The 27,137-nt window shown below is 37.2% G+C and overlaps 1 pseudogene; it reads left to right on the forward strand.

The window, feature by feature from the left end:
* On the forward strand, positions 1–27,137 carry LOC134753751 (uncharacterized; annotated as a pseudogene).

Here is a 27,137-nt window from a genome sequence, read left to right on the forward strand (position 1 = left end):
GTTAAAGTTACCGTGTTGTTAGAAATCACAGTGTAAAATCGAAGTGTAGTCGCCTCAACGGACGTCCATTGCGCGGGTCGGCTGACCGGCTGTCAACAAATCAGCTGTGAGGAGAGTCTGCGCACGCGCAATAGCAGTGTGTCAGTGACTGCCACTATAAATTACACCCTATCACCTACACATTAAACACAATTTACAATGGCAGATTGTGCTGGGTGTTTCAACAAGGTAACCGATGGCAGATTTTTAAACTGCCATAACTGCCGAAAATCGTACTGTCTCCCCTGCACTAATTACGCTGAGGAATTCCTTAATTTTATAGGACCCCTGCAAATGTATTCATGGAAGTGTGTCGAATGCAAAAGTGCCAAACCTAAGTCTGATAATACAAATACGCCGCTGCGCGGCGACAGTGACAATGTAAACATGTATAGGGGTGCCGCACGCCCTCGCGGGGCATTCTCCAACGAGCATGACAACTCGGTCATGGAAGTGTCGTTCACGGACAGCCAGCGTTTGAACGACACCACTAGGCTCGACACGACTGGTGGGGCCTCCGACATTCAACAGTTGGTAGCAGAACTTCGTTTGTTTCGGGAAGAAATGCGGGCGATGAGCCAGCATATCCAGGCTCTTCGCGTAACGGTAGCCTCCCTGACAACAAAAATTGACGCATGTGATGGGCGCATCGACAATATATGTGCCCGTGTGGAAGCTCTAGAGAATAATACCACAAGTGTAGTGTAGGTAAAAACACCGAGGCTTCACTGGCGGATACCGTAGCCCAGTTAAGGTTAGAGTTAAACGATCGTGACCAGGATATGTTACTCAACGATGTCGAGTTATCGAATGTACCGGAACAGAGCGGGGAAAATACAGTGCATATAGTAACTACCTTGGGCCAGAAGCTCGGAGTTACGCTGTCGGAACACGACATCGTTGATGCGACTCGCGTAGGGCGGGCGCCGCGACTAGACGAGGGCACCTAGGACCAGCCGGCCCGCCCGCGGCTGCTGGTGGTGCGGCTGGCGTGCCGCGCCGTGCGCGACCGGCTGCTGCAGGCGGCGAGGGTCCGCCGCGGGGCGACCACGGAGGGCACCGGCCTGCCGGGCCCCGACTGCCGCTTCTACGTCAACGAGCGGCTCACCTTCGTCAATCGACGGCTGTTCCAGAAGGCGCGGCAGCTCAAGGAACACTACGGCTGGCGATATGTATGGACTCGCGATGGTAGGATTTACGTACGTCAACGTCCTGGCACGGAATCACCGCGACACCGAATTCGAACGGAACTGGATTTGAGCCGTGTTTTTGGTACACTTGATATTTGATTGCATATACGACCTTATCTTGGTACTAATTTTTTTGGCCGATAAAACACTGTTTCACATTAAATACTGCTTGTAAAGTACACAATCTACGTCGCTATTTCGTTTGCTACTTTTTACATTTGCCGGTTTTCTACATATTTTTTTTCAATTTATTATTGTTATTGTTTTGATTATAAGAGCATACTACTATTGAATTTGTCACTGAAGTGCGTTGTAGCAGTTACAATCGCGGGACATCAGAAACAGGGACAGATTCACTTTATAACACTCACTCTTCTCAACGCACATAATTATTATACTCTTTTAAATACTTTTTTCAGTAATACGAGTAAAATTGCATCAGTGTTTGAGGCTATACGGCCGCGTTGTCATTTACCATATGAATTAACTTACAAAACAATATTAGATAATACGAGTAACGGGCACTAAAACTAAATACCTAAAATTAGGTCTTTTTAACGCGGGTTCACTGGCAACTGGGCATGATGATTCTTTAATTGCTATGGATACATTTGACGCTGATATTGTCGCAATAAATGAATCATGGATCAGACAGGGACAGGAAAAACGCGCACCGCTCGTCCCCGGATATATAGTACATTATTGTCGAGGCTCGGAAGTAGCTACTTGCTGGCTGAGGATTCGTTTTAAACGGGCGACCTTGGGAGTCCGTTTAATTGAATCCGAAGCCAGCAAGTAGCCTTCCAGCCGAGTCATATAAAATGGCGCAATAAATGCAAATATAATAGAAATATTTTACAGAAGCAACGTTCTGATGTATATATTTTCACAGAAAAAAGTAAAAAGATTTGCTTTGCCGCCGTTTTATTTTTTTAATTAAAAATGGAAGTGTATTTTTCTGCTGAAAATACGCCAACCTATTTGAGACACCTTAATAGTCGCGGTACCAACATTATAATAATAAGTACTGATCATCTGTTTAAAAACATTTTTAATTTTTTGACTGACCATAAACTACGCACTTCGCGACCTGCTTTATAACCGGCAACGTCGACTTTGCCTTCCATTTTTGAGCTAGTGCGGAAAGTATGTCATCAAGAATGACATTTTCGCACGTGTATCGAACGACGTTTTTTAATACAGTTGCGAAAAAATAAGAAAAGCAACAAGTAAGGAATGGAATTCGAAACTTTTATATTATTAATTCTGTGACATCATTGACATTGACATTATGAAGAAGTGCTTTTCTAGCTTTTATTCGACTAGAATAGATTTTGTTATTATTATTGAACCCACTTCAATGAAAGTTTTTTTTTCAAATGCATGTTCAATAAGACAGAAACAATTGTAAATATTAAAACATTGTACTATTATTACCTAAATATCGTTATTTATGATTATTTGTGTATCGTATATTTATAAAAACAATATCGAATGTTGCCTTTGGAAACTTAAAACATTCTTGCAGTAAGAAAATACGCCTCTTCTTTGACAGGCGTTCCTTTCAATTCAGACCACTTATTTAAGAACGGTTTTTCGAAATTAAAAAATAAACGTGTTATAATACTTATAATGATGAAGAGGTAAGTAATAAAATATGAAATATGCATATTTTTCGTATTCTTACATTAACAGTAAGTTTTTATGTTGATTACGACGTTTAAAGGAAACTAATATTAACACTCATCAACAAGTAGTCAAGAATTGGAACAAGTAAAAATTAAAAAAAAATGGAAAAGTAAAAAAGCACTAGTTCGCGAAAACCAACTTTCCGCACGCTAAACAGCCACGAAAAGTAGCACTTTTTGAGCAACTGTATTAAAAATTCATTAACGCCCCGCGCCCGACTGGAATGCGCGGAGGCCGCGGTGGCGGGGTGGGTGTCTACGTCAGAACTAGCATGCGCGCGCGCCGATCTACCCACCCTGTTGCTAATATTGAACAATTGTGGTTATCGGTTACAATTAACTGTCGAAGTTATATAATAGGTACGGCGTATCGTCCTAACTGGATTAATGTAGATACGTTTTTAGATGCCCTAAACACGACTATGTTGTTTTGCTTGGAGACTTTAATATCAATATGCTCGAAACTACAAGCAGTAATGCCACGAAATTAACTTGTTTTCTTAACTACTTGAGCTTACAACAAGTGGTGAAGGTACCAACTCACTTTTCTGTAGGCAATGAGACACTCCTTGATGTTGTATGTACCGACGCACTTGTTACCGATGTATGCGTTTCTAACATAACAGGTTTTCTTGGTCATGCCATGGTAACAATCACTTTGTCAACAAAACGACCCAAAATAACGCCTAAGACGTTTACCTATAGGCCCATTAAGGATATTAACATGGCGGAATTTAATAGGGATCTGCATGCTGTTAATTGGGAGTCAGTGTTGGCATTTGAATGTGTTGAACATATGGTTGAGGCTTTTAATGTCCTATTGTTATCATTATATGACTCACATGCACCACTCAAATCTGTCACAGTTAGGCATAGCCACTCGTTGCCCTGGATCACAGACACTATTAAAATTATGATAAGAAAGCGTAACGAGGCTTATTCAGCATACAGGAAGTCTAAAACGGAAAGTCACAAACGATATTATAATGAATTAAAGAAACTAGTAAAACAAAGTAAATTCAATGAAAAGAAAAGTTACTACAATCACCATAATACAAAGACTCAAAATCACACTGGACAAATACTAAAAACACACACTGGAAAAATATTAAAAATAATGTGTTTACAGATAACACTCGTGACCGACTTCCCGATCATTTCAATAATCCAAATATAATTAATGATAGTTTTTTGAATGTGCCTGGTAGTGATAGGGTTTCTTTGTCCACTATGTTGGAATTTGAACAAAACCGCTTCAGTAACTCTGTTTTCAGCTGTCGAAGAGGGTCAAGTGGGAAAATATATACTGTCTGTTACCACCAATGCAGTTGGCGTGGATGGAATCAGTACAGATATGGTGCTTCTTACTCTTCCTCGTACTTTGTCAGTATTAACAGACATAATTAATCGCTCTATTTTGAACGGTGAGGTGACATCATTGTGGAAGTCTGCCATAGTTACGCCTCTGCTAAAGGTGGATAACCCTACTGAGCTCAAAGAACTTCGGCCTATAAGTATTTTACCTTTTCTTTCAAAAATATTAGAGAAAGCTGTTTATGAGCAGTTATATAAGTATGTAGAAAACAACAATATCCTACCTCAATTACAGTCAGGATTTCGTAGGGGTATGGGGACTGTAACTGCCCTTATTGACGTTCTGGACAATATTATTTATGGCCAAGACTCAGGCAAGGGTACTTGCTTAGTATTGTTGGATTTTTCTCGTGCGTTTGACTGCATAAATATTGACTTGCTTCTATCTAAGTTAATTTATTACGGTGTAAACGGGTCACTCTCGTGGCTTAGAAGTTACCTTGCTGGGCGTATGCAGTCAATTAAAATTGCTAAAAACGATGGCATTTTGTTGGTGTCTGACTTTAGACCCCTAAATCGCGGAGTCCCACAAGGCTCCATTCTCGGTCCCTTACATTTTATTATATATAGCGCTGACATTGTTAAAGTTATTGAGCATTGTCAATATCACTTGTATGCGGATGATGTTCAGATGTACTACTCAGCCCGTCCTTGTGACTTTGCTGACTCAATTCATAAAATAAATGAGTACCTCGAAAGTATCTCCGCTTGGGCTGAACAAAACAGTCTGTTGCTAAACCCTATTAAGTCAAAGTTTATGATTTTGGGCAGTAAAACTCAGATTTCTCGAATATTAAATGGTAGCCCTCAACTAAATATTAGAGGATCATTTATTGAGCGAGTAGAGGAGGCCAGAAACCTGGGTATAATAATTGACGACCAGTTAAGGTTTGAAAAACACATAGCAGAGTTAGCCAAATCATGTTTCTTTAGATTGAAAGTATTGTATCAAGTAAGAAACCTTCTAGATGAAAAAGTCCGCTTGACATTATGCGAATCGCTCATATTGTCAAAGTTGAACTACGGCGATGTGGTATATGGGCCTCGTTTGCAACAAAAAACTCGTCGATTAATACAACGAGTTCAAAACGCGTGTTATCGATATTGCTACAAAGTTCCTCCAAGGAGCCATATCACACCGTTCTTGAACAAATCTTCAACTCTGAATATGGCATCACGTAGACATTTACACCTTGCTTGTCTTCTCTTTGGCGTTATAAATTGCAAGTCACCCGAGTATCTTTAGTCTAAAATAAATATTTCTTCTTTTCATAATCGACACGCCACAAGATCTACTCGACGTTGCATTTTAGAAGTATACGTCATAGGACGATTGCCTTTAGCGGTTGTTTCCATTTTCTTGGACCAAATGCTGGAATGATATCCCCCCGCCTTTAAGACAGCTTAAATCTAAAAAGACATTTAAAAGTCACTTTAAAAAAATACTTCTTGAAAAACAAACCGCTGGGGTTCCATTCGGCTATTTGGTTGCAGATTTCAGGATATAACATGGTGGGGCTGATCGGTCGGGTCATTTACCTACTGTCTTAATATTTAATCAAGTAATCATCACATGACATGCACATATAATCACACTTTACACAGTACATTTCATTCCGCTTACGTAAGCACATCGTATATATATTATCTGTTGTGACCTGGGTTCCGGCAGAAAATCAGTGCTTTGCTCCAAAGAGCGAAGCGTATCACTGAGCCGTGACCCTTTTGTCCTGCTGCAACGCACACAGTTTGCACAAAATTTTACACCATTTCGGTTTCATTTTTATTAGGGTATTTTCGTTATAATTTTATTTCTTTGTTAGTGTAAGTAGTAATTAGTTTTTTTTTTCTTCTGATGTGTTTGTAAATTAATATTGTGTGTAATTAATTGCAGCTGTACAAATAAATAATTTATCTATCTATCTAATGATACCTATACCAATATTTTTTTTACTACTAAGTTGATTATCGAACAGATTGCGCACAAAAGACTCGAGGGCTCAATAAATTGACGAAGGTAATATAAATGTGCAATAAAACTAGGTAGCTCTCGTCCTCTGTCGGTCAATTTGATAAGGAACCTGACTAGCCACCCTACGTGAACGGAAGTCTATTGCATCTATAAATATCCGGAAGGGGCAGCGAATATTACCGACCTCCTGACCTGGTTCGTAGTGATTTGGAAATGTCTGCACCGCACAATGTATACGTACTAAATTGTTAGCAAAATAATGTTCAAAAATCTATTTATTACCTTCTGCTCGTGACTTCGTCTGAGTGGAATTAAGAGAAGAGAAAAAAAGAGAATGACTTCGGGAATAAAAACTATTCTACACCCTTCCCAACAATTAAGACTCTCTCCATATCAAATTTCATCTAAATCGGTTTTATTGGGTCCCATACAAATTTCCACCCAACTTTTCACCCCCTTTAGGGTTGATTTCTGGGGTAAAACCTATCCTATGTCCTTCCCTACGACTCAAACTATATCCATACGTAATTTCATCTTAATCGGTTTAGCGGTTATTAATTCCCCATATAAATTTCCACCCCCCTTTTCATCCCCTTAAGGGGTGAGTTCCGGAATAAAAAGTATCTTATGTCCTTCCCCGGGACTCAAACTACCCCTATACCAAATTTCAATAAAATCGGTTCAGCGGTTTAAGCGTGATGAGGTAACAGACAGACAGACACACACTTTCGCTTTTATAATATTAGTATGGATATGATGGATAGTTTGGATTATAAATATAATTATATATACTTGTACACTATTCAACAGTAAATGTTTTTTCACACCACATGCTCGACAAAGCCGGATTATATATCATATAAACCTCACTTTTAGAGATCAACGATGACAAATTCAATATAGGTATAATCATTGAACTTTGCTTGTAATGACAACAATATCAATATAAGTTAAAACAACTGAAACAAAAGTATAAATTATCAATGAACAAAAAAATGACGTCTGTTTCAGACGATAATCATTGGATTATACGACAGGTAGTACCGTAAACACATCGGCCATTCTCTTTAAGCGAGTCCCTTCGCTTAGATTGCTTTTTCTAAAACTACCTATAATGAAATCAATGAAAACAAATTCACTATACTATAAACATTAAACTTTGCGTCTAATGACAACATAACATCAACATACAATTTATAAGTTATAACAAATGAAAACAAAAATATAAATTAATCATTAAACAGAAGCGATGTCTATTTCAGACGATAATCATAACGACGATTATATAACAGGTAAATACAATAGAAAATAACATATAAGACATACAGTCTATGTAATATTATGCAAATGTTACAAAAATGTATTATTAATAGTAGTTAGTAGATACTACAATGCAAACGTATTTTTGCTAATAACCTATCTTCATGTGCAAACATGCTTACTCGCTTTTAGTAGTGCTATGATTTGATGCATGATGCATCCGATTCTAAATCTCGAGAAAACACCACACACGTTTGTATTTTGTCAATAAATATAATAGCCTGATACTTCCTACCGTTCCTTCGGATCAGAAACCTATCGTTAGGAAGAACTTTCATAATACGGTAGGGCCTCTGGTACTTCACCACGAGTTTTTGCGATTTTCCATTGTGTGGGCCCTGTCGTACTACCCGTATCAAAGAGAATAGATAGCATAGAGGATTATTGTCATAGTAAACTTTGTAGTCACAGGAAACCCACCGCCATCCATCGACACAGGATCAAAACCAAAAATGAAATTGTTTAAAACATCAAAAATAATGTATATATATATATATATAATGGATAAATGATTTTTATTATTATTTTTATTATTATGGAACGCCATATGACTGACCCACGCTCCCACACCGATACGTGCCAAAACTGTCAAATATAAAACGGTGTCGCCAACGCCATCTGCACTCAGCATATAGGCCACAGGTGTGGCGCCATCTATTCGAGTAGGTATAATTTCTTCCTGATATTCGAGGCACGCTCCCTCTCCAGTCCCTACCCATCCTACCTATGAAGTAACATGTGTATATCTTTGCCCGTTCTAAATCACCCTCTTTATGTTGCCTTGATGGTTTTCCTGTTTATTGAATTACGTCTTTCGATTGCTGCTCTTTAATTTTATCACCAGCGCCTAGAGCCTAACATTTGATAACTTGGGGATTTTGGATGTATCATTAATAATAGCAGAGCCCAATATACTTTCTTCCAGTGATGTCTAACTCTATTTAATTATTAATAGTTTCCAAGGGACTATTTTGTGCAGTCTTATGTTTGGTTGTGTATACGTACCAGTATATCGGTGATATGTGCCTCCCAAGCTTTACCGACGTAGCTAACGCGTCCCAAAATGGTCTTGTTGAATCTCTCAACCTCTCCCAAGGCTCTCGGGGTTGCTACCGCGTTAACAATGAGCGTCATACCGAATGATGATTTAAAATCTCGAAAGAACTTACTTGTCAAACCCGAACCTTCATCGGTGATGAGTGGCGAACTGGAAAACCGAAGCAGCTTATGTGCTCTCTTATGACTCGAACGGTTGTCCCAGGCGTGGTGTCCCTTACAGCTGTTATAATCACAAATTTAGTGGATCCATCAGACTAACCATAGCAAATACCTATTAGCTTTCTTGTCCTTCACAAAAAGGCCCAAGCGGTCTGCATCAGCCGTGTGGAAAGGTTTACTCACCATCGCGCTTTGTGGAGCTTTGTGATGAGCCCACTCGAGACAAGTCGATACATATTTTGTACAAGGCGACGTATTTTTGTTGACCCCAAAAAAATGGTATCTGATCTCCTAAATGAAATGCCTGAAATACCCAGGTGCTCTGAGAAACTAGCGTTGTTCAGGTTGGTTAGGCGGTTTGGGAAACTCAGAGACTACCTACATCTGTCTTCCTACTAACAAGCTGGTTTCCCTGAGTACTCACCCCAAAACCTAGGAAGTCTATTTGTTGACAAAGAAATAACTTTTACTCAATTTAGAATGAGACCCCCCTCTCTTCTCTTTCTTCAAACTGCAGCACCTCCGATCTCTATATACCTTCGGTATAGTACCTACTTGGGATTCACAGTAATCCACATGAACTAAAAATATCTATATAAACTATTGCACATTTTACCTGGGCTTCTCGGAGTATCTTGTGAATAGTTCTTTTCAAGATCCAGTCAAGTCCTAATACAATAGGGCCAATATCAATACCTCTGTCGACCATTTTCCTGAACCATATCTCTTGATAATTGTCGTTCAGTATGTGACATACGGTAGGGCCTTTATACAACTGGTTGGGAGTCTTCTATATAGATTACCATCTCGGCACTGTCAGTGAACTCTAGGTCTTTAAGCCAAATAGAAAAGCCATTCCTATGCTGTACAATACAGTACAATACAATACAAATTATTTATTGTTTGTACAAGTACCTGATCCAATTTTGAGCACTGCTGCCTTAATGTCCGTGCGACTTCGACGCTAAAGGCGTCCAGGGTCGTTATCTGATTTGATGAAAGGAGTACCTAAACTCCTGGATAAGGATCTCAATAATACATCATCTCATCTCATCTCATCATTATTAGTGTTACTAATAAAATATGTGTCTTGGTTACATGAAATAAATGTACGGAATTGAATTAATAAGGTTCCTTTTTGGTACCTAGTTATATTGGTAGATACAAACTAAGAGAGCGCCACGTCCGTTTCCAATTTCATACATACCTAACAGGTACCTACAAGGTAATATCGATTGTCTTTTTCACCCCCGCAGCGAGCCGTTCACGTATATATACATTGTATTTACTTTAAATTCGTAGTAACTGTTACAAGCCACAAGATACAATACATTAACCATTTATCTTAGTGCCCTTCTATACTACAAGATGTAAGCGGTCTTGTTTTTGTATAAATTAATTCGGTGTTTTAGTGATAATGATATCCGATTTTCAGTAAAAGAGTGCACTAATAAAGTTGAATGGCTGAAACGTAATCATCTACACTTTGTACTTCATTTGTTTCCTGGATTCCTTGAACCTCAGCGTTTACAATAGAGATGTCTATAAGCGTCAAACTCTTTTCTACTCCTCTCTACAAAGGCAATTTATCCAGAGAATTTATTTATTATTAGAATTAGGATTCCTAGAACTTTTGTTGTAATAACTCTAATAAAGAAGCACTTCCTTTCCTGATTGATGAGACATGTTTTTTTTTCTTTTTGGGTCATCACGTTACTAGTCACTACGCAAACTTAACGTTTTTGTTTTTAGTAGCTGTTTGTATGTTTTCACATGTTATTAGTATTTTTATTTCCAACAAAAAAGTTCAGTTGCCAAATGTCCTGAGCAATCACAAAGTGTGTATTTTACCACAGATTTATTGTCATTTGAGGCGACCTATTTCTTTGTAGATGAAGCAAGTTATGCTAGAGTTAAAATTGCTGGATCAAGTAGCCCCAGGGTGATTGAATGTAGAAGTAGTATTTATATTAATGCTACGAACATTCGCCATATTGACAGTACTAAAATACTTGAGCACTTTCACTGTCCTGCCTGTGCACCTACTGTGTCTGTATACTTTAATTGACCAAACCTCAATTCCATAAATAATGTAGTCTGCCTACATCTTCCTTATCTTTCATTTTACACCGATTTAACAAATCAAATAAAAGAGTATGTGACCTCTGGTACCAAGTATTAGCTACCCCGCTTAGTTTGGGTAACACACAGTCAACTGTAGCCTTATTTATCATTCCAACCATATATGTCGGCACATTTCACTCTCGTTAACCAAACTAACACAGTCTGTACTTTTGTCATCGGATCAAACTCTGAAATCACATTGGTATAATATGGTAACTTATATTTATCCGGATCCCTGACTTTGTTAAGAATACTTATAATCTAATACAGCACAAGTCTCTAATTGTTTACTTATTCCTCAATGTATTCTCTTAGGTAGTGATGATCCTCCTTCAGATCCTCATGATAATCTTCAATAGTCCCTGAACCCTGTTACTTGAGTTGCTCTGATGGCACTGCAGTGACTGACTACTCCTTGAATCCTCATCCATATCCATCAGTACTGGGTTCTCCATCCTCGAACCCGTTGGACTCCGCATTATCTGAAAATTAGATCCATGGCCAAGACCTTGGCCTCCCTGATGTCTTAGCCCTTCCCCTCGACTAAGTCCATCCCTATCCAAATCCATTAGTGCCGGGTTCTCCATCCTTGAACCCAATGCACTCCGGATTGAATGTTCATGGCCTAGTCCTTGGCCTCCATGATGTCTTAGCCCTTCCCCTCGACTAAGTCCATCCTTATCCATATCCATTAGTGCCGGATTCTCCATCCTTGAACCCAATGCACTCCGGATTGAATGTTCATGGCCTAGTCCTTGGCCTCACTGATGTCTTTGCCCTTCCCCTCGACTAAGTCCATCAATATCCAATCCTTGACGTACTGACCCTCCTCCTTGGTCAGTTCCGTCATCCATCCTGAAACTTCCAATCATATGTTAATCTCTAGTATTTTGTATTTGCACTTTCTAGTCTTTTACTCTTTTTACATAAATACATACAACCATTATATACATATATTCCTATAACATATTACTCATATACATCTCAAACAAAAGATTAATACCTTTTGACAGATATAAACAAAAAAAAAAACAAATAATAGTCACTAGTGTTCACATGAACACCAACATACAAGTATCATTTCTTCAATCAGGGGAGTCACTAGTGTTCACATGAACACCAACATACAAAGTTCACTTCTTCAGTCAGGGGCTGTCACTTACTATGTTTTTTTATTATTACAAACCCTTTTCCTTGACTATTCTTTTGTTTAATTCATTTTCAATGGCATCTTTCTTGCCAATGCAGCATTATCAAATTTTAAATAAATAGGGCAACTTAAGACTCAATCCAACACCGGACAACTGATTTTAAACTGGCAATGTTAGAAGTGTTAGAACAAATTTGTAGTAATGTACCATTACCAGAAATAATCTGTTACACACACACACACACACACATACATTGTACATATGTTATCATAATATATTAAGTATCTTTTATGGAACAGAAGAATCTCAACTGTGTGAACCTGGATGTTGGACGCCTGGACGGTATGAAATTTAATCAGGGTCAGGTACAAGTTACCCCTCCAATCACATGGGTGGGTAACTTGTACCTGACCCATTGCACGTTTTAATTGAGCAATAACAACATATAATGTCAATCATGAAGTTACAATAATTTACTTTCCTTTTGTTTTTTGCTAAAATATGGGAACACCAAAGCACCTTGTGATATGTTTACCTCTGATTGAAATGTGTCAAAACTGCTTTTGCTGTAACTGATCAAGTTAGACAACAAGACTCTTTGTCCCAAAATAAATTATCTTCATCTTTTATAAGACAATGTTATGCATGCAGGCATGTCATGTGTGGAAATTGTTGACATGAAATAAAACTTATTAATTCTACAAAATGAATGAAATAATAAAAACTTTTATAAAAAAAAGATAAACCGACTTCAAAAAGGATGAAATAAAATATTATCCATTTTAGGGTTCCGTGTTTAAGTATATGCGTTACCAACTGATATGTTTGAAGTCGCTGCCAAGCCAAATTTTAAACCATATATTCATATTAATTTGGCAGTGCAATTCGATAAAGATACATAGATATAGAAGTGTCCTACGTGGGCGATCTCGTTGCGAACGCGAACGCCTTGGGCCGGCCGCGCCGTGCCGCGTCGCTTCGCTTCGCGTTCGCGAGTGTTCGCCTATGTAAGACGCAGCGTACACGACGACAAGAAACGAACTTTCTGTATACCTCAGAACAGAACACACTGTTGAACCTTCTTGGCGCAGTTCGTACCATGCTTGTCGGCACGTTAGTGTAAATCTAATACGTTTTGTCGTCGTATTTTTTTAAAGAGCATTTTTTAGTAATTCTTGAACAGTCATAGCACGCAAGTGTGGGATTGGGACTGAGTTATTTTCTGTCGCTTATCCAGAGGACTACATTTCAAAATATAAAACAATTCAAGGAACCTTCATGCAAAATTTTAGCTAAAGCGGTTCAGTTGTTTAGCCATGAAAAGGTAACAAAGAGGCAGACATAATTGCTTTCACGTTTATAATATTTGTACAGTTGTAATGGGATTTATAGACATAAAGCTGATTATTTTTGACTGGTATTGTTACTACTTGGAGTACTTGGCTTGGCACCGACTTCAAACATATCAGTTGGTAACGCATATACTTAAACACGGAACCCTAAAATGGATAATATTTTATTTCATCCTTTTTGAAGTCGGTTTATCTTTTTTTTATAAAAGTTTTTATTTTTCCATTTTTAGTTTTAAGACATTGTTAAGAGCGTGACGCATGAATGAAAAACATAATCATGTTTAACTGTAAATTCGTAAACTTTATTAAATAATTAGAATTTTCCTCGAGTCCGCCTGGGAAATCATTCCTGTCACTAAATCCATTCTCCGCCCCGCCACTGACCCAATCCCTCAAACCCCCCGATCACTCAACCTCACAGCACATCAACCCATGATCACTGAACCCCTCGACCCTAAACCACCAACCCTTCAACCGCCATTCCCCGACCCCTAACCCCAGACCCCTTAACTCCTAACCCTAACCCCCAATCCCTTAACTCCCAACCCCTCAGTCCCCGACCCATCAACTTACCTCCCCTCAACCCCCAACCTCAAACCCCCCAAACACTAATACCCTCTACCTTCACCTCTCAGTGTCTTTGGTTGTTTCCAACACTACCGACATCAAAAATCATAATACACATACGAGGGAAGTTATCAGTAGCCTTACCACGAGTTTGACATTGATATATTCGCTATCGTGTGCGTAACTTACTGTTTATGCATCTCGCTCGTACTGGCATATTAGTGTACAAAGTAAGTTATGAAGAATATTTAGTGTCAAACTCGTGGTTAGGCTACAATTGCACTACATCAAATTGGTGGTTTTGGGGAGGAAATGCTTGTTACTTTAGAAAACACCGAAATTACCATACACGTGCCTTTAAAAATTAAGGAGTTCCCTCAATTCCTCACGGATTCCATCATCAGATCAAAACCAAAAATATTACGAAAACACCTTGGAGAGATAACTTCTTTCAAACAGAAAAAGAATAACTCAAATCGGATCATGGGTGCCGGAGTAATCGCTGAAATCATTATCATCAAAACAATCATCATCATCAGCTCCACTTCATCAAATTGGTGGTTTTCGAGAAAAAATGCTCAAGTTGCTTAAGAAAACGACCAAATCACAATACATGTGCCTTTAAAAATTGAGGAGTTCCCTCAATTCCTCATGGATCCCATCATCAGAACAGCACCAGATTAATGTGGGACCACCTTGGAGGTAGTTCCTTTCAAACAAAAAAATAATTGTTCAAGTCGGACCACGGGTCTCGGAGTAATCGCTGAACATCCTACATAAAAAAACCATCATCACTATCTTCAAAACAATCATCATCATCAGGTCCACTTCATCAAATTGGTCGTTTTCGAGAGAAAATGCTCAAGTTGCTTATGAAACCACCCAAATCACCATACATGTGCCTTTAAAAATTGAGGAGTTCCCTCAATTTCTCAGGGATCCCATCATCAGATCAGAACCAGATTAATATGGTACCAACTTGAAAGTAGCTCCTTTCGAACAAAAAAAGAATTACGCAAATCGGACCACGGGTCTCGGAATAATCGGTGAACATACATAAAAAAAAAACAAAAAAGCCACAACCGAATACAGAACCTCCTCCTTCTATGAAATTGAAGTCGGTTAATAACACACAAAACAAGTACAATTTTAGTTTCTAATTTTTCCACAGTCCCAATGACAGGTACAAGTTATAATGCATGATTGGAATGTAAGAAAATGCAGTAAGGAAAAAAAAACTATTTCTTGCAATTAACAGACTAAAACACTAGTACAAGCCTGCACCTCAATCTGTTATATTGATAAAAGCACTCAAAACAATTAGTAGTCTGTCTTATAATCACTTTTCTTTCCATTAGTTGTTCCCAATATCCAATATCTGAGAATCATTATCATGCTGAATCGTTACACTCCATTACAAAGTATCCCAAAATAAATACCGTTTACCTGCTATTCTCCGGGATGTGGACGTGATTTAGGCGATTTACATGAGAGTAGCCTTACGATCCCCACTTGCTGAACTATAGAGAAAGCTTGGGTTCAAATTATATACTCTCTTTAGGATCCTTGGTTTATTGGTTTTACATTATCAATTCCGCTTCACACAATATCCATCCATATATAGTTTACAGCTAATGCCGGCATAAGATAAATCACAAATCTCTTTTTAATTAGGTAAATATCACAGCGTCGTCTACGTCCTCAGTTTTTTTTTTCATGACCTCTTCAGTTCTGACATCTGTCACATTTTTCCCGCGCATCGCGCGTTAGTTTTTTTTAAAGGTCTCCCACTAATAAGGCGCGTTCACATTTACATACAATTTGATATAAAGATAAAACATAAAACTAAAATTAACCGCGAACGCGATGTCGGAACCTAACAATAATATGTACCTAAAGCCTGACCATAAATATATGATCATTGTCAAGAGGGCGATGTTATTCTCATGTATATGGTGACAGTTCAGTATAGTATGGCTGGTTCACTCGATACCAGGGTTATATTACACAAAATCACGCTGGTGAATTCTTATGAAAAACGTACTTAAAATTACCACTCGAAGCAACAACCAGTTTTACTTTCTTGGTGCACAATTAACTGGTGTACCTTCTATGTAACTGGTGTAACTTCTGTACCTTGACGAGAAAAAGCGGTTTACTTATATTTGAAAAGTCGACAGAATGTCAAGAGAATAGCTTTCTTCTCCATTTTGACCGTTTTAACCATATTTTATTACAACAATAAAATACATTTTATGTCATAGATGTACTCGTATGTACATATTTCACATATTATTAGGATGTCGTGGACAATGTCCATTTCAACTGACAACACAACGTTCAGCACTAACGGGCAATGTCCTTTTTTAGGGTTCCGTACCCAAAGGGTAAAAACGGGGCCCTATTACTAAGACTCCGTTGTCTGTCTGTCCGTCTGTCACCAGGCTGTATCTCATGAACCGTGATAGCTAGACAGTTGAAATTTTCACAGATGATGTATTTCTGTTGCCGCTATAACAACAAATACTAGAAACAGAACAATATAATTATTTAAGTGGGGCTCCCATACAACTGACACAACAAACGTGATTTTTTGCCGTTTTTTGCGTAATGGTACGGAACCCTTCGTGCGCGAGTCGGACTCGCACTTTTCCGGTTTTTAGTGACATCTGCTTTCTACATGTAATCTAACGAGGAAAATTAATTACATATTAACATACACAGTATACTAAAATTCAAATTTATTAGACCAGTAATTTCGGAGCAAGAGTGGAAGGTACTTATGTAGGGCGTGTAGGCCAATTTATGTAATCCTATTCCTATAGCAGGGAAGGCGACGATGCTAAATGTGTAGTAACTCGAGCGTCATGACCTATTGGAATTGAAAGATTAGATGATAGGAAGAAAAAAATGTTATATAATATTTTCTTTTTTTAGCGAGCAGGAAAGCGTCCACAGATTTTTTTAAATGTAAAAAAAACCACCTTGTGGTCTTACTCGAGCGCGTCATCTCATCGTCATCGTCAGATGTATCTGAATCAGGAAAGCTGGCGAAAATTTAATATGAGTAATTTAATAGTCCAGTACAAACCTTATAATCATAATCATAAATTTTTATTTGCAAGATCTTAAAAATACAGTAGTTCCACATGTCCAACCTGCATGCAGGTGTGCAAATTATACATGCAGTGTACTGCTAAGCATTACTTATTTTTACCTACTTAAATCTAGAATTCTACCTATTTACAAATATGATTATTATCTCTAATTATATTATTTCTGTCAAATACTCGTTAATACTATAAAAACATTTTTCCTGGAGCCATTGTGTCAGCTTAATTTTAAATGTATTACTAGTTTCTAATTTAATTTCGTCAGGGAAATTATTATACATGGTTATACACATATTGTAACAGTTCTTTTTATAAATATAAGAGTGGCAAGGAGGTTGGTGCAGCAAATTTTTGTATTGTGCCCTTGTATGTCTTGTACTTGTCTGTCTCACTACGAGATGTAAAGAAATTTGGGTTATCTTTGACAAGTAAGCATGCATCTTTAATATATTGGCACGGGAGTGGTAGTATGTTAAGTTTTTTAAACAATGGTTTACAGCTTTCTAAAAACCAAGTGTTTTCTAGAGCACGAATACATTTCTTTTGAACCATAAAAACTCGCTCCACGTCTACAGAGTTTCCCCACAGCACTAGTCCATAGCTTAACACTGAGGATACGTATCCATGATACACCATGAGCGCAGCTTCTGTTGAGACTGTTCGCCTCAGTCGCTTCAGAGCAAATATGAATTTATTTAACTTTTTACAAACTTGATCTATGTGGAGTTTCCAATTTAAATTTTTGTCAATATAAAATCCTAAAAATGTGCACATGTCAACTAAGTCTACTTTGGCGTTATCATAATTTATATCTAAAGGTAAAGCGTTATCATTATAATTACAAAATGTCATCGCTTTAGTCTTGTTTATATTAATTTTTATCGTCTCCTGTTATAACTAGGGTAGTGTCATCGCCAAATATAATACAGTCTTGGCTAATACAATTGGGAAAATCATTAATTGCAATCAAAAACAGTAAGGGGCCAGGGGTTGAGGGACTACAGTATCTTTAACCAAAAATGTCGATCTAAAAGTTTCCTTGCATTGGCTCTTATTATTTCTAGAAATGATTTTTTCAATTTCTGTACACTGCATTCTGTTTTCGAGATAGCTTTTGATCCATCTGTTAGCATTCCCTCTTATGCCGTACAACTCTATTTTTTTCAAGAGAATTGAATGATCAATAAAATCGAAAGCTTTGCTTAAATCAATAAAAATAGCCATTATAGGAAGCTTCTGGTTTAAGCTCTCTGAAACACTTCACTAGATTGAAGCAGGCAAGTGTAGTGGATTTTCCCTTGCGAAATCCAAATTATTTGGGTGTTAGAATATCGTACTTATCCATTAAGTCTCACGTGTAGTGCTTTTTCTAATACTTTGGATAAGACCGGTATTAAAGTTATAGGTCTGTAATTAGCCTCATGCATGAAGTTTATATTTGAACCAAATATTTTTTATATGGATATTTGTTACCGTTATATTATGTTACAAATGCATTTTCGTTATTAAATTATCAATTAATTGCTTAAAATAATAAATCAAAAGTTCAAAAATTTGCCCGCGAAAAGCTAGTGAGCGAAACGCAACGCCATTGGTCGAAACGTCACGTGACGTCACGCGTTTCGGCATTAGTTGTTTTGTTCTGCGACGCACCGATTTTGAGAAATGTGGTATTATTAAAATGTATTTTAGTCGCGATTCAGCGATTGAAAATTGTTATATCTCATACGTTTGTATCTAGATTTACCTAAAAATAATATGAAATGAACAATCATAAACACAAAATAAGTATTTGAACGGGCGCCAAGAATGCCAAACTGGTCAAACAGCGCTGCGCGCCTGTTTAGGAAGATACACCTAGTGTAAAATTCGGTGGAATTCTGGAATTTAACCCTTTTGAAGTGAAAATCACGTGAAAGTACTTATTGTTCCTCAAAGAAAACATAATTACGGAGTGTTCGGACAATCTGCAGTACTGAGGCTTTCATGATGTCTACGACATAAAAGGAGCTACCTATTTGCAAGGTAGATACCGTAAATATACCATATGATCTATGGCTAATGTATGTAAATATCGCATCGCAGTAAACATACACCTAAATAACCTATAAATTTATTTATTTTACAGGAGTCGAGAACAAAGTGCACCATTAAGAGCAACTATGGAACTGTAATGATATAATTATAGATGATGTGGCAGATTAAAACGTTCAAACGCATATGAGGCTGCTCAGTTCAATGTTCTGGATGGAATTGGGATGTGACTTTAATATAAACAGTAAACATCATTACACACACAGCCTATAAAATCTCCTGTTTTTATCTAGATATCTGAAGAATAGTGTAGTAAATAATTAGAACAAAAAGCTACGCCTTGATAGTGAAAGTTATATGCATAAATCAGTTGTGTTATACTTACTTATTGATAAACTTGAAGTAATCTTTACTATAACCGCTTCACTACATATACAAAGCAATGCTAATTTTAAATAAAGCAAGCCACAGGCAACTTGGAAAATTATTTAAAATGTTATAATCATAGAAGTAGATTATGCTAGGTAACTTTGTAAACACTTGCTACCTAAAATGCAGCAGTCTTTCCTGAGGTTGTTGTAATAAATAATAATAAAATATGGTGGTATTTTTTCTTTAATTAATACATAAGTGGTTTTGTAGCATATCTGGTAAGTATTTACACCTAACGGTAATTTCACACTAACTTCGGTACTTCATAACGGTAATTCATAACGTCCAACAAAGAGTAGGACTATAAGTTTGCAAGAGTTGCAAAGGCAGAGGCAATACTTCTGTCTTTTACAAGCCTTTATTTAACTCGCAATGTATGTATGTAACTAATGTTTCTACGGGTCAAATCTTGCAAGTTAAATTTGACCTTATTCCCAGTTTCCGATGAAGCTGAAAATTTGCTTGCATATGTAAGTTGGGTGACAATGCAATATTATGGTACCAACGAACTGATCTAATGATGGAGACAGGAGGTGGCTATAGGAACTCTGTGATAAACCTATGTAACCTGTGTGTGGGGTTGTAAGAATGTTCTTGATGAGTATTACTTACCTGTAGGAAGAGGAAGAAGTACAGCAAGTCAGCGATAAAAGCTTGCATCAAAAATGATTTTTTTGCCAAAAACTGCAAAAACATGCTAATATTATGACCCTAGAAAATTTATGAGTATCATGAATGTAATTTTTATTCATATTTGTGTCAATAGGTTGACCCATTGAAAATTTAAACCTAATATAACTCATCAAGCATAGTTAGCATATCTACCTATCATAGATAAAAGATATGTATACTATAATCAATTGTTTAATTATAACATTCTGCATGTTTTTTTAATGCACAACCATCAATCCTCACAGTGTTAATAGTATTATGGTGTACATTCTCATTCTCACACCTCACACTTCTTTTATACTAGCGGTCAAATTTCAATTTTTTGGTCCTGTTCTCTCATAATTTCTGTATCCACTCGGACCTGAAATTATTAAATAACACTGTTAATCTTTATTGCACAAACAAAAACATACCCAGAACAGACAAAAATCTGTCTTTTCTACCAGACCTCAATAGTTGGTACTTTTTTTTTACTTTTTGTCATAATTTTAGGACTGAAATGGGACTTAATCATGTGCACTTACTTTATTATTTAGCCTCTCAAGTACAAAAATCTCGTTTCTTTCTTAAATTTATGAGCGAAAATCATAGTTTAAATCAACATAAAACATAAGGATCTAGGGTTCACTGCACTTGTTAGGTATTTTAGGATTAGAAAGAGCTCTGTAAAAGTAAGTACCTATTAGGTTTTAGGTAAGTATACCTCATAATGTGAAAGTATATTATGTACCCACACATCTTATCATGTGAAGAGAAGCAGTATATTGATTTCCTACTATGAGTAGATTAAGTATAACAATAATCGACATTCAGATTTAAGGTTCAATGCAAATAACATATTGTCAACTATATACTTGACAATCAGACTAGGACAAACCATTTCTAAAGTTTGCGCCGCTACTTGGCCGCTACCCATATCACCTATGCCCACAATATCTTATGATATCTTATAAAACAATATAATTAGGTAGAAAAAGTACGTAGGTATATAAATACAAGTTAGATACTTACGGTTATAGTAATCTTCATATCAATTAACAATTCTGCCGTGTCAGACGTATCTCTGCTATCTCAAAAAACACAGTTTTGAGTAAATCGACTTTAAAGTTTTTGGTGAGCGTGAAAACTAATAAACTCATATATTTCGAGAGTTTATTGAGTTAAGTCATTTTTAATATGTGTTTTGTGTTTCAATAGACGTGAAGAATAATATTTCTTTACTTTTTTTTTGTAAAAGTACATAGTTTTTAAAATAAACGCATAAACATAGTTTGGCGTAACCACTGTTTCATACATTTGGTGGTTGCGCGTAACTATGTTAACTTTAAGTTAGATGAGTTCGTTGTATGAGCGCTCATAATATTTCGCGTGGCCACGGCTCGCGGGCTTATTGAGGTTTTCGTTTATCTAAAGTTAGAAGACTACATTGTATCAACTTCTAGTAAAACGTGTAACCAGGGCATGGGGAATATTGAGGTGGTCACGCGTAGTTCTTTTATCTTAAGTTATAAGAGTTCGTTGTATTAGTGCTCCTAGTAAAACGCGTAACCAGACTACACAAGATAATCCATTTTATAATGTGCTAACTCACATTACATACAAGGAGCCCGATTTCCGTCAGTCCTTACATCATTGGTTATAAAGTAGATCAATCGATTAGTGGAAAGAGCCATATGTTTAATAGCGTATGCATGTATTGCATGTATGTATGTGTGTATGTATGTATATATATATATATATGTATGTATGTATGTATGTATGTATGTATGTATGTATGTATGTGTGTGTGTGTGTGTGTGTGTGTGTGTGTGTGTGTGTGTGTGTGTGTGTGTGTGTGTGTTTGTTTGCATGTACTTTATTTAATATTTAATCCCAGTAAGTGTAAAAGGCGGAATTAACGGCAGAAGGTCAGTTACTCCAAAAAATTTAACCGCCTTAAAAAAAAGTTCTCAGTTTGACCCGTATGTTGAACCGATTTTGATGCGGTTTTCAGAAAAGTGTTTGTTACATTCTGGAAAAGGATTTAGTATATATAGAGTTGAATAATAGAGCTAAATAATAGGAATAATAGGGAGCTAGAGGAGCTGGTTGCGGTGCCTAATATAATTGGCGAAATCAAAGCCACACGACTCCGCTGGCTTGGTCACCTGGAGAGGATGGGAGAGGATCGTGCTGTGAGAAGAGCGTATGTGGGGCATCCGGGCGGAAAGCGTCCGTCTGGGCGTCCCATATACCGCTGGAGTGACGAAGCCCTAAAAGACCTGTCCGCCCTCGGAATACCCAACTGGCGTGAAGTGGCGCAGAATAGGGCAGAGTGGCGCTCTCTTGTGTCGGAGGCCAAGATCCTGTTTGGGTCACTGAGCCAGTGAAGTAAGTAAGTAAGTAAGAGCTGAGCTGATGCTGAACCCTGGCTGTACCTAGTGGAACTCAGGTTTGGTGCAACTTAGGCACACGCTGTTTTGGTCATCCAACACGTCTTAATGAGCACTTGGGGGAGCAGTACCCAAGATAGAGCTGATGCTGAACCCCGGCTGTACCTAGTGGAACTCAGGTTTGGTGTAACATAGGCACACGCTGTTTTGGTCATCCAACACGTCTAAATGAGCACTTGGGAGAGCAGTACCCAAGATAGAGCTGATTATGAACCCTGGCTGTACCTAGTTGAACTCAGGTTTGGTGCAACGTAGGCAGACGCTGTTTTAGTCATCCGACACGCCTTGATGAGCACTTGGGAGAGCAGTACCCAAGATAGAGCTGATGCTGAACCCCGGCTGTACCTAGTGGAACTCAGGTTTGGTGCAACGTAGGCAAACGCTGTTTTGGTCATCCGACACGCCTTGATGAGCACTTGGGAGAGCAGTACCCAAGATAGAGCTGATGCTGAACCCTGGCCAAGTGGAACACAGGTTTTGGTTCAGGTTTGGTGTAAATTTATTGTGGGTATTAGAAGATACCTAGTAAAAATATTAAGGTCAGTTACTCCAAAATTTTTATTCAGAATCAGAATCAGAATCATTAACTATTTGAAAATAACACACTCCAGCGATCCAAATATATGTTTAAACTAATATTTTGCCTCTACTGGCACTGTTTGAAACTTTTTCTTGCTTTTAGTAATAAAAATAAAAAGAAGAGTAAAAAAAAAATATGTTTTATAAATTACTTATGTTCATAATTTTACTTACTTATTATGCATTTATTAGTTATATTCTACAAAAGAAAGAAACTACTACAGAAGTATGTAACAAGATAGTACTCGTGCATTACTTATATTATATTGTCAGGTATAACTCATTCAATTATTTTTGTGTTTGTCACTTTTTATTTTTCATTTACGTTAAGATTTTTGTAAGTAGGTATCTGTCGGGGCGTCTAACCTCCGTGGCGACCTGACATAGACCGACTGACTGACTGGCTAATTGACATACATATTTGGAATATTGGAACATTTGGAACGACCGACATTTAAATTCAATTAGACATGACAATCACAAGACCAGTTGACGACTAGTTCATGACAGACAGCGGACGACGATAAACAGTTCAGTACCTATGTAGGTTATGTTAAGATTTAAAAAAAACGAAATAGTTCAGTTTTTCAAAGGGATTTCAGCAATGATTACAAAGTGAGATTAGCTAAGATAATTAGTCGCACAACCTTTGTTTTCTACCACATTTCTATCACTACACATTCGTAACAAGGCTTCGTAAAAAACTCATTTTAAAGACTAATTTATCATATTTTGAACAAACAACATAAAAAAACACCGGAACGCTAACTTAACCGGGTCAATATTACGTACGTAATGAAATGTAAATGTGACGTTTTCAATCAAAAGGTACCACATTGTCGCTTACCATAAGGACGAAAATTGCTTGTATCTTTATACGAAAAACCTGCCAGAATGTCCTTATGTTAAGCGACCGGGTACCTTTTGCTTGAAAACGACACAAATAAACAAATACACGTGGCAAGGAGCGACGAGCCGCTCCCTCCGCGCCCGCCCCCCGCTCACCGCGAGCCGCCTATCGCCGTACTACCTGCGTGTGGTTACGCGAAACTATGATAACTCGAGATAGTAGATATCCAGTTTGCCGTAAAAAAACTGCGAAGAGTTACGCATAACTCAATGTACAAAAATTCGAAAACGTCTATCTTAAAACATGAAATATCTCAGTAACTAGACATTTTTTGAAATTTTGTTTATGTATTATGTAAAGGATAGTGTCTAGTTTCATTTTGCACTGGTTAGGCGTATATTGAACAAACTTCTGTATATTTTCCTTATTGTAATCCCTTTTGACAAAACCAAGTCGAAAATAATTTTGGCTTATTGGATTTTATCTCTAGTAGCTGAGCCGACTCATGGTCCGAAAGTCCTAAATATACCAGTTCAGCATCAGCGCTCTTTGTATTACTTGCAATTAAATATATAGGTATATATACAGGAGTTTAGCCTGGTCGGATTTTTTGTATGAATGTTAAAATCGAAGTTCTGTAAAATACTTAATAATTCTTTTGTATGTAAATTATCTTTTAATATGTTTAAATTCCAATCGCCACAGATTATAATCTTTTTTCGTTTAAACTTTTCTATGGAAAAGTGCAGTAATACTTCTAATTTATGCAGAAATAGTTCTATTTTGACCTTACTTTGTTCAGGTATTCTATATATACAGAAGATTACTGTATTTAGACCAGTTATTTCTGTCCCACAACATTCAAAGTACAGTTTTGTGGCTAATCCGAAAGGAATATTAATTGGTTTAAACTCAAGCATTTTGTGCACGAGGAGGCACGTGCCACCTCTACTAGTTTCTCTTTGAAATGAAGCCGCGAGCTTGTAATTGTTTGTAAATCCGATAAATATAATTTTTAATTTTTTTATGTACATTATTGTCGAAAAAACATAGACTTTTTATTTGTTGTATCAATTTTGTGGAAATAATAGTAAGTAAAGGTACTTGGTTGAGCATTTTCGCAAGAGAGGCTTTTGTTGTCAGTAACGGAGTAATTGGAAAAAGCATCATTTTCATTGTCTATAAAATTATAGTAATCATACTTATAATCTATTTGGTCCACCATACGAGATATTTCGAGGGCCATATTGCGAAGAAAACGTTTTTTATGGTTTTTCCAACTGCTATTAATATCTAGAAACTTATGATTAATGTTAGTTGAACAACAATGACGTAATACACTGTTTAAAACATTTCCCTCTAAGTTTTTACAGTAACTCGTCGGTTGTCGTCGTGCTCTCCAAACACAGAGTATAATCTTATCACCTTCCGTGATTTCATAGAGTTTAATGGCATCTATGATCTGATCCGTGGTTGCTTCAGGTTTGAAGAAAGAAGTCACTTGGTTCTTCTTGTACCCATGGTTATGCTGTATTTCAACTAATATTTTTTACAAACCTATACATTGTTTTCCGCCGAAGATAAAAATAGTGTTTTGGTTTTTGGTTATATCCTTTTTCATTTCGGGAGTGTTAGGCTTCTGTGGTGAACTGGAAGTTGAACTTGACTCTGGAGCAATTCGAGCCGGTAACGATTTTACATCTGGAGCAGCGGTTTGTTTCTCTCGTGTGTTTAGAGATGTTGAGTTTAAAAAATATTCTTGGATGCTCTGATTGCCCTCTTTGTCGCTGTTATTCAATCTTTGTTTAGTTTTTGATTTTTTAGCACTTTTACTAGATGAGTTTGATTTAGGAGTCGAATTACATAATATGTAATACATATTATGTGTGATAATTTATTAATTTTTTGTTCTTGTTTTTTATTTGTGTTTTTTAGCATACGGTTCTCTGTTAACAAGTTTTCAATTTCCTTATCAGCGCTGCAAAGTTTTTCTTGTAGGTCACTAATTTTATTGCTTATTATTACTAATTGATCGTAAATACCTTAGCGAAATTCCGGGCAGCTCCTACTAGGGCTTTTCTGACTTATCATCGATGAAGAAAGCGAAGATCCTGAGTCCTCAGAGTCATCGGGGTCATCAGGGTCAGATAGGGAGTCAAAAGAGTTTTTGGTAGGAATGTTAATTGCTATTTTCTCAAAGTCTAGTTTTACTACATTTGGGGGATGGTGATGTGTCTTGTTTACGATGCTGTTCAGTTGCAGGCGGAGTAGACGTGTCAGCCGATGCAGGTTTAGAGTGGTTTTCGTTGACCTGGGGTTTTGTTCAGTAGTATTTTTTGCCACAGTAGGTTTTATTGCTAAATTTTGATGCAAAGTATTTGGGTTTTTCGGGTTTAGTCGACACGGCAAGCATACCCAATTTTTTTTTTTTTGGAAAATTTATACTGGAAATTATGGTTGATTAGTGTCTAAATAGGTCATGGATAGGAGCTCTAACCCTTTGTATCTAGCAAATGATCCATGTAGTGTACTTTATGCTCCAGAAAACTTTTATCTTACTAAGATTCGCTTTACCAAAAATACTTAGTGAGAATGAGCAGTGTGATAATTATGTGAGCACATTTAGGGAGAACCAGGAGTAAGAGAGCCCCCTTCAAAGAGACCAAATGGTGGCAACAATCTGTCAAGGATGCTGTGCAGGCCAAGAAGTTTGCATTTAAGAAATGGCAAGAAACCGGTAATGATGCGGATAAAGCAGACTACAAGAGAGAGAAATCCAACGCAAAACGTGAAGTGGCAATCGCACAAGCCAAGGCCGATGCTGACTTTTACAAAGAATTAGAATCTTCCACTACAGAAATCAATATCCATCAGGTCGCAAAAGCTCGAAATAAAAACAGCAAAGATATAACTTCAGCCAAATATATCACAGATAAAAACAATAAACTATTAACAGAAGACAATGATATAAGAGAAAGATGGGCAGAGTACTACCGCCATTTGCTTAATGTTACGAATCCCAGAAATTGA

The sequence above is a fragment of the Cydia strobilella genome, chromosome Z (genome assembly GCF_947568885.1).
Source record: "Cydia strobilella chromosome Z, ilCydStro3.1, whole genome shotgun sequence".
Taxonomy (NCBI): Eukaryota; Metazoa; Arthropoda; class Insecta; order Lepidoptera; family Tortricidae; genus Cydia; species Cydia strobilella.